At 37.3% G+C, this 15,843-nt stretch overlaps 1 long non-coding RNA gene across 2 annotated transcripts in view; it reads right to left on the reverse strand.

Annotated features, from left to right (window-relative positions):
* LOC122453035 overlaps window positions 1-15,843 on the reverse strand; it is a 283,162-nt gene that overhangs the window by 156,610 nt on the left and 110,709 nt on the right. The gene's annotated exons all lie outside the window — the stretch shown is intronic.

A 15,843-nucleotide genomic window follows, 5' to 3' on the forward strand; every position in this document is an offset into this window, starting at 1 on the left:
AAAAAAACTATTATTGACACTAGCCAAGAGATAAGACACCAAAGTATATCCAAAAAGCAAAATGGACAACCTCCAAGAAATGTTTAGAGAATAAAAACAGGCTCTTATAAGGTAAAGCACTGTAGAAAGATATTTTAAAATACAGTATATAAACAAAACAATAAATTTTAAAAAATTTATTTTAAAAATAATTAAATAATATAAAGTTAAGGAAATTATCCCAAAACATAGAGCAAAATGACTTAGAGATATAAAAAAAAAAAGGAGAGGAATATAAGAAAATTGGAATGAGATGCAATACCTGAATAGGGGTTGCAAAGTAACCAAAGGAATGTAGAGAGACGGAGTGATGTGACAAAGAAAGTTATTAATAAAATATTCTAATACTACAATATTGAAAGACATGTGTTTCTAAAATGGATGGGTCCACTTAATCTCTAACACAATATAAGAAAGCAGACCATAGCAAAGCACATCACTATAAAACTGTACAAAAATGCAGACAAGAACTTAACTTCCAGAGAAAAAAGAAAAAAAACTAGCAAACAAAAAAGCAGGTCTCATTTAAAGGATCAGGAATCCGTGTGGCTTCTACACCCTACCCTCACCACCAGGAACTAACAACTACGCAGCAATACTTTGAAAATACAAAAGGAAATTTGTTTCCAATCTAGATTCCTATACACATTCCAAATGGCAATCAAATAGAGGAAGATTAGAATAAAGACATTCTGAGCCTTAAATTATCTTTGAAAGGTCTCACCTTCCTCTCCCAGTAAGCATCAGTGGGATGCTCCACCAAATGAAATTGAGCACAAAAGAGAAGTGTTGATACAAGAGTGATGGTAAACACAGATACAAAACAGGAGGAGTGCTAAGGAAAGGGAATGCTCAGGATGGTTCTGAAGAGGGTAACAATTCTGATTTCAAGGCAAAGCCTCTCACCCTGCTCACATATGCCAACATTCAAGCACATGGAAGAAAATAGTCCTCATTGCCCTTGATAAGATTCATACTGATGATGGCCAATATCTGAGATTAAACAGTGGAGAATAAAGACTGTTGCTAACTTCAATGGTTGCAGTGATGTCTGCTATCTCTTTCTCTTTTTTTCCCTAACTTTTTCTTTTGTATTGGAGCATAGATTAACAAACAATGCTGGGATAGTTTCAAGTGAACAGGGAAGGGACTCAGCCATACATTTACATGTATCCATTCTTCCCCAAACTCCCCTCCCAATCAGGCTGCCACATCATATTGAGCAGAGTTCCATGTCTATACAGTAGCTCCTTGTTGGGTATCTATTTTAAGTATAGCAGTGTCCCTCCCAAACTCCCTAGCTAATCCTTCCCTGATTCTTCCCCACAGAGAATGAACTTATGCTATCTCTCTTTAGCCAACAGCTTAGAAAACCTTTTGATCCCCAGAGACTGCGGCGCAGAAGAAAACACACATCTTCCCACTGAATGAAATTCTTACACAATACATCTCATCAAATCTAAGAGACTGTCAATTGCAATTTGCAATTCATATAAGCAGGAAAAATAAACAATCAAGACTGAGAATCTAATTGATGACACACATAGAGCTGAGTCACCAAATTGCTACATCCTTGCTAAAGGGTAATTTAAAAGTAAACCCATTAGACAGAGAAGGAGCAGGAAAACTAGCATGTCTCAAACTTGACACTAGTGGGAGAGAGAAAAAGATTATCCTCCAGAACCACAAGCCAGTATTCATGCAGGGTTTATAGACTGAGTTCACATCATCCATGTGATTCAAAAAACCAAACAGTTTTAACATGGATAATTTAATTTAAAGTACTCTCAGATAGTTATCACCTCAGGTGACTGGTGGAAACCAATATAACTCCTCTCCAGAAGAACTGAATTTTAAGAACACTTGATGGTAAGATGCACTCCAGTTTCACACCTAACTCATTATGCACTCATACGCAACAATCTATAAGGATAATTTTAAGTAAAAAAGGCAAGGCCCAGGGATAACGTGTGTGAAGTACTGTATGTCTGTACAGTGGCTTATATACTCATAGTTTATCTCTGAACAGATTCAAGGGAAATTGATAACCATGTGTTAATGGAAAACTAGATCTAGAAGATAGTATTAGGAAGAAGGCACTTCACTATATACCACTGTGCACATTTTAGATTTTGTGCCATTTGAATGCATTGCTCAGTTAAAAATATTTTAATTTAAAATTTAAAAAAAAGAACACTCAGATTAATCTTTAAAACAAAGTTCAGTTCAATTCAGTCACTCAGCCATGTCTGACTCTTTGCAACCACATGGATTGCAGCAAGTCAGGCTTCCCTGTCCATCACCAACTCCTGGAGCCTACTCAAACTCATGTCTGTTGAGTCAGTGATGCCATCCAACCATCTCATCCTCTGTCATCCCCTTCTCCTCCTGCCTTCAATCTTTCCCAGCATCAGGTTCTTTTCAAATGAGTCAGTTCTGCACATCAGGTGGCCAAAGTATTGATGTTTCAGCTTCAGCATCAGTCCTTCCAATGAATATTCAGAATTGGTTTCCTTTAGGATCGGCTGGTTGGATCTCCTTACAGTCCAAGGGAATCTCAAGAGTCTTCTCCAACACCACAGTTCAAAAGCATCAATTCCTCAGCACTCATATTTCTTTATATTCCAACTCTCACATCCATACATGACTACTGGAAAAACCATAGCTTTGACTAGATGGACCTTTGTTGGCAAAGTAATGTCTCTGCTTTTTAATATGCTGTCTAGGTTGGTCATAGCTTTTATTCCAAGGAGCAAGCATTATTTAATTTCATGTTTGCAGTCACCATCTGCAGTGATTTTGGAGCCCAAAAAAATAAAGTCTCTCACTGTTTCCATTGTTTCCCCATCTAATTGCCATGAAGTAATGGGATCAGACACCATGATCTTAGTTTTCTGAATGTTGAGTTTTAAGCCAACTTTTTCACTCTCCTCTTTCACTTTCATCCAAGAGGCTCTTTAGTTCTTCACTTTCTGCCATAAGTGCGGTGTCATCTGCATATCTGAGGTTATTGATATTTCCCCTGGCAATCTTGATTCTAGCTTGTGCTTCATCCAGCCTGGCATTTCACATGATGTACTCTGCATATAAGTTAAATAAGCAGGGTGACAAAATACAGCCTTGATGTACTCCTTTCCTGATTTGGAACCAGTCTGTTGTTCCATCCATTTCTAATTGTTGCTTCTTTTCCTGCATACAGAGATCTCAGGAGGCAGGTCAGGTGATATGGTATTCCCATCTCTTGAAGAATTTTCCACAGTTTCTTGTGATCCACACAGTCAAAGGCACTGGCATAGTCAATAAAGCAGAAGTAGATGTTTTTCTGAACTCTCTTGCTTTTTCAATGATCGAACGGATGTTGGCAATTTGATCTCTGGTTCCTCTGCCTTTTCTAAATCCATCTTGAGCTTGAACATCTGGAAGTTCACACTCGCATATGTTGAAGCCTGGCTTGGAGAATTTAGAGCATTACTTTGCTAGCATGTGAGATGAGTGCAATTGTGTGGTAGTTTGAAAGTGCAACTATCAATTACTTAAAATAATTATATCTTGAAAATAAATACAAGCCATTACCAAGAAAAGTACACTAGTGTATTTATGAGGTTAAAAAAATTTGAAAAAGAAGAAAACCAAGAGGCACTATTACATCAGACAGAGTAGAATTTAAGGGACAAATTCCAAGATCTACAATAAAAGAGTTATTTTATGTTGTTAATATAGGGGATTCCCTGATAGCTCAGTTGGTAAAGAATCTACCTGCAATACAGGAGACCCTGGTTCGATTCCTGGGTTGGGAAGATCTTCTGGTGAAGGAATAGCCTACCCACTCCAGTATTCTTGGGCTGTCCTTATGGCTCAGCTGGTAAAGAATCCACCTGCAATGCAGGAGACCTGTGTTAGATCCCTAGGTTGGGAAGATCCCCTGGAGAAGGGAAAGGCTACCCACTCCAGTATTCTGGCTTGGAGAATTACATGGACTGTATAGTCCATGGGATCACAAAGAGTCAGACACAACTCAGCAACTTTCACTCACTCACTCATAGGGCATAATCCTCAAAAAAATCAGGAAGCAAAGTGTCAAGTAACAAAACATTATATACATGTGTTCATAGATTATACAGGGCTTTATCCATAGAACAAAATAAATTTGAAAATAAGGAAAAATTGACAATTGTACTATTTGTTGAGAGAGGTCTGAAACATCTAAACCATTGTAATGCAAATAAAAAGTCAAATATAAACTTAGAAAATGATAATAAACTGGTAAGATTTATTTTACAAACACATATACAATTTCAACAGTGTTCCTACTCTCTGGACTTGAAAAAAAAAAGGCCCCACAGAATATAATTTCCTTCACAAGCTATACTATTGCAGAACAGTGACTATTTTATAACTCTTTACAGTTAAGGAGATCTATGGTGTGCCCAACAGCCCCGGGAAAGCTACCGTGTCTCTTCAAGTCAGGGTATTCCATGAACAACTAGATCTATTTACTTCCTAGTTCCCCTCTCCCTGTCCTGTAGTTTTATAACACATTAAGTTCAAATTTAGGTCTCAGAGAAATTGGAAAATAATAAATGTTATGCAACTGCAGGGCCACTCATAAATGTCAAGACCATAAATACCGAATAAGAGAATGCCAAGAATCTGGTGAACATGGATAGAACATGCACATATAGCAAATATACATGAAGGACAGAAATGTAATCTCAAAAAAATGACTGAAAGTGGAATTTGCACACTTTCTGCTCTGGCCACAGTGCAGTAAATGACAAAACCAAAACTAAACAAATAAAAGAGAAAACCAAAGCTAAAACATAACAAAAGTAAGACTACTTTTAGGGAACTTAAGGGGACAGGGCCAAGCTGGTCTTAAAGACAAAGCCACAGTTTTAAAATCATTCATGATTAAAAGAGAAAGAATGAATATAAGTCTCTCAGCAATCAATTTTAGAAACTTTAAAAGCCACAATAAGCAAATTTCAAGGAAGCAGGACAAAATAAATAATAAATTAAAATGTTGATAAATTGTAAAATGCCAAATATGATCAAGAAGGAAAATCCTAATTATATCAAAAATGAGAAAAAGATGCATATATGTACATTGTCAAGTTAGAATGAATAAATAGACTGTGACTAACATTTATATTTTCACACAGTGCACAGAACACTGTGTGAATGAAGCCTGGAAAGACATTCTTTTTATTTAGGAAAAGAATTTCCATAAATATAAATGGGCTTTTCTGGTGGCTCAGTGGTAAGGAATCCGCCTGCCAATACAGGAGCCACTGGAGACTCATGTTGCATCCCTGAGTCTGGAAGATACGGTGTAGAAGGAAATGGCAACCCACTCCAGTATTCTTGCCTGGAAAATCCCATGGACAGAGGAGCCTGGTGGGCTACAGTTTATGGGTTTGCAAAAAGTGGACACGACTGAGAGGTTGAGCACACACAAAATGTAATGGAGAATTCAAGTTATTGTTAAAAGAAAAAATATGTTCATGGAATTCTCCAGGCAAGAATGCTGGAGTAGGTTGCTAAGCCCTCCTCCAGGGGATCTTCCTGACCCAGGGATCAAACCCGAGTTTCTTATGTCTCCTACATTGGCAGGTGGGTTCTTTACCACCCGTGCCACCTGGGAAGCCCCATGTGTTGCAGTAGTCAGTAGCTTTTGAGTTGGGGGAAAAAACAGAGGCGTGATCAAAAAAGTATCAGAGTCCACAGTCAGAGATGAACTGGGACTTGAGGTAAAGAGGATGCAGGAACAAGAGGACACCAAAGATTAGAAAGGTTCTATTCAGCTCTCTCTGACTCAGCCGAGTTCAATGGGAAGATGTTAAAATCTTAGCTTTTCCTTAACCAGCCTCCATTAGAGGTTTCAAGAAAGGATTCTCTCACATCCCTTGAGAGAATGGAATGCAATAAGGGAAAGTACTCAGAATTCTCAACCCATGTCTGACATAAGGGGTTCCCAGTTAAAGAATCCACCTGCCATGCAGGAGACCCAGGTTGGATCTCTGGGTTGGGAAGATCCCCTGCAGAAGGAAGTGGCAACCCAGTACTCTTGCCTGGAAAATCTCATGGACAGAGAAGCCTGGCCGGCTATAGTCCATGAGGTCACAAAGAGTTGAACATAACTGAGCAACAGATCATGTATGTCAGACATACACATATATACCCTTAATTGGAAAAGCTGACCAGGAAAGAAGTTAGGGAAGGAAATTATTGGTGTACTTGAATTTGTGTTTAAAATCTAAACTTAGATGGCAAACCAAACCTGAGGATTCAAAGATTTTATGAAGAGTTCTTAATAGTTCAGTCATGTTGACCAAAGTTTATTAAGAGTCATGACATTCTCAAGAAAAATAATGCAAGGAAGAAATCTAATAAATACTGAGTACCTTTTCAGACAAAATCCTGATTACTTTTCATAAATTATCTCATTTAACTCACAAGAAAATGCTTAGGTCCACTTGACAACTGAAACTATGTATGTGAGAATACAATGAAGTAGTTCACCTGAGTGTACAAATGTAGACAAAGTTAGATATTTATTACCCAGTTCTAAGTTCAAATTCTATATTATTCCTTCTTGAATCAATCTCAGATTTACTGTCATTTAAAAATGTTGGCACCTTTTCCATTTGTTTTCTTTCTTTTCACCAGAAAGGCTTCTTATTTTTTACATTTTTTTTATTCTGTAGACCTTAGTTTGGGGATTTAGTCTCTATCTGATAATTCCGCCTTTATCTCCTAGCTGTTACTAAGATTTATTTCCTATTATAAAAGCAGGGACAGATGTACGAGGGTTTCTGTATTGTATACTGGCTATTTCTGGAGGGAAATCATTATTGAGTACCTTTGTAATGCATTTCACATCTGTTGGCAAAAGTAAAATCAGAGTAATTCTCATTTTTAAGTGGACTTTTTCCTTCAACAAATGATGTGTTTTTTTCTGTTTCTCCTTTCCTGCATTTTAATGACCACCTCCTTCAAGGGACAAATGTAGAACTCTGTTTCAACCTCCATTTACCAGTCTAATGCCAATCTCCTTGGCTTTTCTTCACCTGCAGGAAATGTGATATGTTCCCTCCAAATGCTGTGTCAAATATCTCCACATAGAGAACCTCACAATAAAGTTTAGATTATGGACGGATGGAAGAGATGGATATGGATGGATGGAAGAGATGGATGGATGGATGGATGGATGGATAGATGTAGTATACTTTTACAAATTACTTTTGACCATTCTCCAAGGTGAAGGTATTCATAATAATCTGGCACTACAAATCTGGATACCAATACAAAGTTTTTTTTTCCTTCAAGAGTAGGAAATATACGGACTCATGTATAAATTGTGGTAAATGACATGGATATAAGATATATTGACCCATGGGTTCAATTTTCAGTGTGCTATACCCATGAAAAATTTTCACTATAGTTAGTAGTGTTAGTAGCTTAGTTATGTCTGACTCTTTGGGACACCATGAACTGTAGCCCACTAAGCTCCTCTGTCCATGGAATTTTTCAGGCAAGAATACAAGAGTGGGAAGCCATTCTCTTCTCCAGGGGATCTTCCTGACCCAGGAATTGAACCCAGATCTCCTGCATTGCAAGCAGGTTCTTTAGCATCTGAACCACTAGGAAAGCGCATAGTAAGTAACTAAATATGTATAATAGATGCAATAATGAGTAAGTTTGGCTTTATAAACAGTGTTTATCCAGTTTGGATGAAATGTACCTTCCATTCAGGTAAAGAGACAAAAATCTTTTTTCAAGGATGGTTTTATAAACTATTTCCCCAACAGTTTGGTACAAGTATTGTCAGGAAAAAGAATATTGCTGGAAACAATTCACTACTGAAGAGGGGAATGTATAAAAGGACTCTTGGTAAAATATGGCCTTGATCCAGAGGCAGGAAGGAACCTATGAATCATCAACCACAGGGGAGAAAACTGGATTTTTCTCATTAAGTTGCTGAAAATATGGCATCATCAGGCCGGCCAGTCTATGATGCTAAAGCATTCACAGTTATATCATTGTGGAATATATACACTTTTTTCTCAAGTATCTTTAGTGCCAAACTTTAGTTAAAATCACTAAGTGATGTTATGAATTTCCAACCATTGCGGGCAATAACTGAAAGCAATAGAAGTTTTAGGAAAACCATATGCAATTGTGAAATGATGCATCAGGGAACTAAAACTAAAATGATATTAATTATATTTAGTGTGCTTTTCTCAGGAAACCAGGATGGAGAGTGTTATTACTATTTGCTGTAAAAATAGACGCTAATACTTTTTGAATTCATTAAAGTGAAAAACAATTGAATTCAAATTGTATCTCAAATAAATGCAGGTGTGATATTATAATTAATGAGGCTAGTAAAACTGGCAATATTTGTCTATTTTTTCCCTTAAAAAGGCAATTTTTATAGCAGCCTTATATCTCCTACAATGCCTTTTACAAATTTAGAAAATGACCTTCACACCCACTTCTGAAAAGTATATATTCTTTCCATATTTGATGGAAATTGTGTATCATCTCTCCTGTACCTAGCACCTATGGAAGCACTAGGTGGGGATAAATCTCTTATCCTATAGCAAAATAGGATAAGAGTTACAAGCCAACATAAAGCATTTTTGTTTTACTAGTGCCAACATAAAGCATAAGAATACAGAAAAGGATGAGAATGGGAACAAGAATACGAAAGGAGAAGAGTTTCTGAAAAATAACTACATCTTAAATATACATATAAGTTTTAAAAAATATAAAAAAAGGAAGAGCTCACGAGTGGTAGTGATACCAGACTTAAAGTAAACTCAAGCAGAAGTCAAAAACTTTGAAAGAACTAGGGAACATTTAGGATCAAACTTGAGCTATTGGATGGTGGTTCTTTTTAAACTCTGCTCTGCTTGTCTCTAGAGGATTTGAGAATTTGTGATTTAAGGCTATTATTTCTTTACAGTCCCCATGAGATTAAAATACAATGGAGCCCAAGAAACAGACAGTCTGAGAGATGAACATATGCACTCATTTCCTAGTCGCATTCAGGTGAAGGAGCACCTGGACGTTGTGAGCCATGAATGATCAAACTACCGCACAACTGCACTCATCTCACACGCTAGTAAAGTAATGCTCAAAACTCTCCAAGCCAGGCTTCAACAATACGTGAACCGTGAACTTCCAGATGTTCAAGCTGGATTTAGAAAAGGCAGAGAAACCAGAGATCAAATTGTCAACATCCGTTCAATCATTGAAAAAGCAAGAGAGTTTCAGAAAACATCTACTTCTGCTTTATTGACTATGTCAATGCCTTTGACTGTGTGGATCACAAGAAACTAGAAAATTCTTCAAGAAATGGGAATACCAGATCACCTGACCTGCCTCTTGAGAAATCTGTATGCAGGTCAGGAAGCAACAGTTAGAACTGGACACGGAACAACAGACTGGTTCCAAATAGGAAAAGGAGTACGTTAAGGCTGTATATTGTCACCCTGATTATTTAACTTATATGCAGATGAGATGGTTGGATGGCATTACCGACTCAATGGACATGGTTTGGGTAGACTCCGGCACTTGGTGATGGACAGGGAGGCCTGGCGTGCTGCAGTTCATGGGATCTCAAAGAGTCAGACACAACTGAGTGACTGAAATGAACTGAGAGTACCTCATGAGAAACGCTGGGCTGGGTGAAGCACAAGCTAGAATCAAGATTGCCAGGAGAAATATCAATAACCTCAGATATGCAGATGACACCACCCTTATGGCAGAAAGCTAAGAGGAACTGAAGAGCCTCTTGATGAAGTTGGAAGAGGAGAGTGAAAAAGTTGGCTTAAAACTCAACATTTGGAAAACTAAGATCATGGCATCTGGTCCCATCACTTCATGGCAAATAGATGCAGGAACAGTGGAAACAGTGGCAGACTTTAATTTTGGGGGCTCGAAAATCACTGCAGATGGTCACTGCAGCCATGAAATTAAAAGGCACTTACTCCTTAGAAAGAAAGACCAGCCTAGACAGCATATTAAAAAGCAGAGACATTACTTTGCCAACAAAGGTCCGTCTAGTCAAAGCTATGGTTTTTCCAGTAATCATGTATGGATATAAGAGTTGGACCATAAAGAAAGTTGAGCGCCAAAGAATTAATGCTTTTGAACTGTGGTGTTGGAGAAGACTCTTGAGAGTCCCTTGGACAGCAAGGAGATCCAACCAGTCCATCCTAAAGGAGATCAGTCCTGAATATTCATTGAAAGGACTGGTGCTAAAGCTGAAACTCCAATACTTTGGCCACCTGATGCGAAGAAGTGACTCATCTGAAAAGACCCTGATGCTGGGAAAGATTGAAGGCAGGAGGAGTAGGGGACAACAGAGGATGAGATGGTTGGATGGCATCACAGACTCAATGAAATGAGTTTGAGTCAATTCTGCCAGTTAGTGATGGTCAGCGAGGCCTGGCATGCTGCAGCTCATGGGGTCGTAAAGAGTCGGACATGACTGAGTGACTGAACTAAACTGAACTGATAAAATGTGGATTATTAAATCAAATAATTATTAAACTAAAAGCTTTTCTGTGCTAAATTAAATATTGCATTAGATTTGTGTTTCATTAGGGAAATGAAAAAAATTATTGAAAAATTGAAAAGCATAAGGTCATTTTTTATATTTCTTAACCAATAATTGTCCTTCACTTGACTTTTACAGTAAAAATAACTTGATCTCATTTGTAAAATGCTACAGTTGTATGCATCTGAGTTTCAGAACAACTATCCCCAATACCTCCTTCAAAGGATCATATGGAATTTGAAAATAATGACTTGTAAAAAAATTGCTTTCCTATCTTTAATTTCCTGTCATAGACTTTGTTTAGGGTTTTGCAATTTTTGTTTTAACTGGAAGGAAGATTCCCCTGTAAAAATATTCCCCTTTCAATATGAGTTCTAAACAAATATCCATTATAGAGGTATTTTGGTAGCTAACTGTAACACCAAAAAAAAAAAAAAAAAAAAAGCCTCCCTTATAATGTATCTCTTCCCTTTACAAACTTTAAACTGGATATGAGGGTTTATTTAACTTAGAGGTTCTATATCATTTTCTTCTCTCTTCTCTTCCTAATTTATAACCCTACTCTGAAAAGCCGGCTGCTCAACTTGCTATTTTTAATGTGAAGGAAACTAAACAAAGACTCTTACAGTGCTGCTCAAATATCTAAAATATTAAACAAAAGTCTATTGACACAGAAAAATAACCAAACAACTGCTAATGATTTTCCTATAATTTCCGTATTTTACCCTATTTTTCCTAAAGTGCTAGCCAAATTCCAGGGGATGTTTTGGTTTTCCCACTCTGGCCATTAGAACAAGTTCTGCATGCGCAGCTGCAGTTCATTTACTGAGGGAGTGTCCCCACAGCTAACCCACCCCAAGAACGGGTACTTCTCCTCCGTGACTTTTCTGGTACTCATTTAATCAGCATGTGATTTTTTTAAAAATTAACAAATAAAAATAATAAAAAATAAAACTAAAACAACCCTCCTGAGGTGGTTGTAATGGAACCGAATGGTAGTAGTTTGAAATGGAAAAGAAATTGTGTTCAAGTAGGTAATTATGTAAGACAAGTAAAGATAACATTTGATTAAATGAGCTCCTTCTGTTCCACTGGGGTTTACTATTGGCTGACAAAGAGATTAGTCTGCTCTAAGAGTCTAGTCAAATATGTAACACAGGAAAATGTTCTCAAATTTAGGGTCAAAAGGCAATTATATTGCAATGCCCTGAAACGGGCACCAAGATACCTTGATTTGGCAGAAATATATAATCACTCATGGTTCTAATTAAGAACTTTTGGGGAAGATCAAGGCTCTCTCCTTGAAACCAGCTCTCTTCTTTCAAGCACCTCACATGTCGTGCCTGAATGCTTTCTTCTCTTTCCTGCTATTCTATTGTGGAACATTAAATGGTTCTCTGTGTGGATAAGAGTTTACATTTCAATGTGTCATACTAAAAGAGAAAAACAATTCTACTATTGTTACCTGGGTGCGCACGAGACACTCTCAGTACATTGTTTTGACAATATTGCTTTCAGGCTAAATCACTATTTTCGACACACTGACCCATAATGGAGAAGAAGGAGTACAGAAAAACCAGGACTGTGAGCACAATACTATGCCCCTAACCCCAGTAATTTAACAATAACAGAACCACATTAATAGTGTCCTGGGCTACAGCGGCGCAGGTTTTTGGTACAGCTTTTATGACCTACGTTTGCAAGTCTGTGGATTGTAGTCACGTTAATGGCAAACACTTGGTGCCCTCAGAGAAATTTCACATTAATAAAACCTACAAAGCACAGTTCTGTTCCTTTGAAGTTGCTACTAAACATGTAATATTAGCTTGTGAAGCATTAGATGAGGAAATGAGCTCGATAAGGACTCTTGCAGTAATAGCTCTAAATTGATTATTTCCTTCCCAAAATAAACTTGCCAGGCAGCCCTGTGGGCTTACTTCCGAAGACTTGCTCTGCCCAAGAATCTTATCACAAGGAAATGAACAGCAAAATCACAGACACACTGTGATAAGGCACATTCACCAGATATTAATGTGCTTATGAGATTCAGTCTTTCCTAAATGAATCTAAGAGCTCATGAATTAAATATTCACTAATTGCATCCTCAATGTGGGGCAAAGAAAGAACAATGCCTTTTAATGTTATTATGTTAGTCAAACACATTTCTAGTTAAGCATGAAGGAAGGCAAATTGTGTATTGTGTGAAAAACATCACATTTAGGAATCATGAAAAGATTTATAAACAAACAATTTTTGAAAACAAAAGACTCCCACAGAATACACCCTTGAATTTAACAATACTATATTTTGGTGTCATTCATCTCCACCTTACATTTGAAATCAGAGGCAAAAAGTCACATTTGCTGTTAATGATCCATTTTTAAAACTCTTTATTCTGATCTTTTGGATATGTACCTACATAAAAAATTAATATTTCTTTAAAATAACAAAGAAATAAGCCTATTCAGGAAATAGCATTTTCTGCATTCCTTGGACTTCTTCAATCAGGATTAGCCACAAAAGAAAAAGAAAGAATTTGGAACTAGGAATTCTCGTGGTTTTGGTTTCTATGAAAAAAAAAAAAAAAAAGACTTCTTCTAACCCAGAATTACTATGTGACAAGGTTTACCCTAAGCACATTGTTCCTGCAATTGTTGTCAGATTACTGTATAAATATTGGCTTATATAATTCAGATTACCTGATTTTCCATCTAAATTTGTAGTTCTTCCCACATCTATTCTAGCCCAAAATTAAATCCAATTTGTTATCAGGACATTTAGAAAGAATTGTTACTCTAATAAAAGAACAGAGTTGAGGCCACGGGCATAATTATCACTCTTTTTTTCCTTCAGAAAATACATCTGTAGCAGACTAAAAACATTTTTATGAAAAACATGTTCAATGAAGTAAACCTATATTTTCCTACAATTTCTATTTAAAAGATTAACAGTTACCATACAATTCACTGCATGTTAGCCTTTGAAGAAGACTTGAGAAGTCAAAGTGATGTTTTTCTTCACTGTATAAAATTCATAATGTTAGGTAAATTTAAAAAATTCTATTAGTGTGCATTTTAATAAGTATAGATGAAAATATTCTTTTTTGTTTTGTAGGTAGAACTGTCCTATTTTCCCCGCTATACAGAGCACTTTCATTGAAAATTCATTTCTAGTTCACTGTAAAGTTATGAGTTTAAGATCTCCCTGTATCAGTAAGTTCACAATATATTCTGTGCACTAATTTTCAAATAGATGCCATTTGTATGACTTTTATCCCTTTAGTTCTATCTGCATTTCGTCCATGTTGAAGTATAAATTTCCTGTCTGTATTCTAGTTCTCTAAAATCCATTTACCTTAGATCTCTGACTAGGTCTCTGTGATATTTAATGTGTCTGTGTATTAGTCACTCAGTCATGGCCGACTCTGCGACTCCATGGACTGCAGCCCACCAGCCTTCTCTGTCTATGAGATTTTCCAGACAAGGATACTGGAGTGGGTTGCCATTTCCTTCTCCTCACAATTTAATACCATTTGTTAAATCCACTTGTTGTTTAGTTGCACAGTCGTGTCCAGCTCTTCACGACCCCGTGGACTGTAGCCCACCTACCAGGCTGCTCTGTCAATGGGATTTTCCCAGGCAAGGCTCATGGAGTGGGTTTCCATTTCCTCCTAAAAGGGCTCTTCCTGACCCAGGGATTGAACCTGCATCTCCTGCTTGGCAGGTAGATTATTTACCACTGAGCCGTAGGAGAATCCTTTAAATCCACTTATGTGCTACTTTATCTTCCCTCAGATAATCCTATTTTTGCATAATCTGGAAATGGGTCTTAATATTCTCTTGGAATACATTCTACTAGTTATTCTATTTTAAACTATCATAGCTGAACTTATTTGATATGATCTCATAAAATGTTGTGAGGGGCTATGGCATACTTTCCTAAAATACATATACAGAAAGATTTTTGGAAAAAAATTTATTTAGAGGCCTAACCTATAATCTGGAAATTAATACAATCCTTACTTCTCTCTGGGCTTCCCTTGTGGCTCAGCTGGTAAAGAATCACCAGCAATGCAGGAGATCTGGGTTAGACCCCTGGGTTGGAAGATCCCCTGGAGAAGGGAAAGGCTATCCACTCCAGTACTCTGGCCTGGAGAGATCCATGGACCATACAGTATAGGGTCGCAAAAAGTTGGACAGGACTGAGTGACTTTCACTTACTTCTCACTATTGTTTGACTTGGTTGAACCTACCTACCTATTTATATTTAATTTTTTATATATACTGTGTGAATCATGACAAACTGTGGAAAATTCTTCAAGAGATAGGAATATCAGACCACCACCTAACCTGCCTTCTGAGAAATCTGTATGCAGGTCAAGAAGCAACAGATAGAGCCAGACATAGAACACTGGACTGGTTCAAAATCGGGAAAGGAGTATATCAAGGCTGTATATTATCACCTTGCTTATTTAACTTATATGCAGAGTACATCATGCAAAATTCTGGGCTGGATGAAGCACAAGCTAGAATCAAGATTGCCAGGAAAAATATCAATAACCTCAGATATGCAGATGACACCACCCTTATGGCAGAAAGCTAAGAGGAACTGAAGAGCCTCTTGATGAAGTTGGAAGAGGAGAGTGAAAAAGTTGGCTTAAAGCTCAACATTTAGAAAACTAAGATCATGGCATCTGGTCCCATCATTTCATGGCAAATAGATGGAGAAACAATGAAAACAATGACAAGGTTTATTTTCTTGGGCTCCAAAATCACTGCAGATGGTGACTGCAGCCATGAAATTAAAAGACATTTGCTTCCTGAAAGAAAAACCATGACCAACCTAGACAGCATATTAAAAAGCAGAGACATTACTTTGCTGACAAAGGTCCATCAAGTCAAGGCTATGGTTTTTCCAGTAGTCATGTATGGATGTGAGAGTTGGACTATAAAGAAAGCTGAGCACCAAAAAATTGATGCTTTTGAACTGTGATGTTGGAGAAGACTCTTGAGAGTCCCTTGGACTGCAAAAAGATCATACCAGTCAATCCTAAAGGAAATCAGTCCTGAATATTCTTTGGAAGGACTGATGCTTAAGTTGAAGCTCCAATACTTTGGCCACCTGATGCAAAGAACTGACTCATTTGAAAAGAACCTGATGCTGGGAAAGATTGAAGGCAGGAGGAAAAGGGAACGACAGCAGGTGAGATGGTTGGATAGCATCACCTACTTGAT

Source organism: Cervus canadensis, chromosome 1, assembly GCF_019320065.1.
Source record: "Cervus canadensis isolate Bull #8, Minnesota chromosome 1, ASM1932006v1, whole genome shotgun sequence".
NCBI classification, from domain to species: domain Eukaryota; kingdom Metazoa; phylum Chordata; class Mammalia; order Artiodactyla; family Cervidae; genus Cervus; species Cervus canadensis.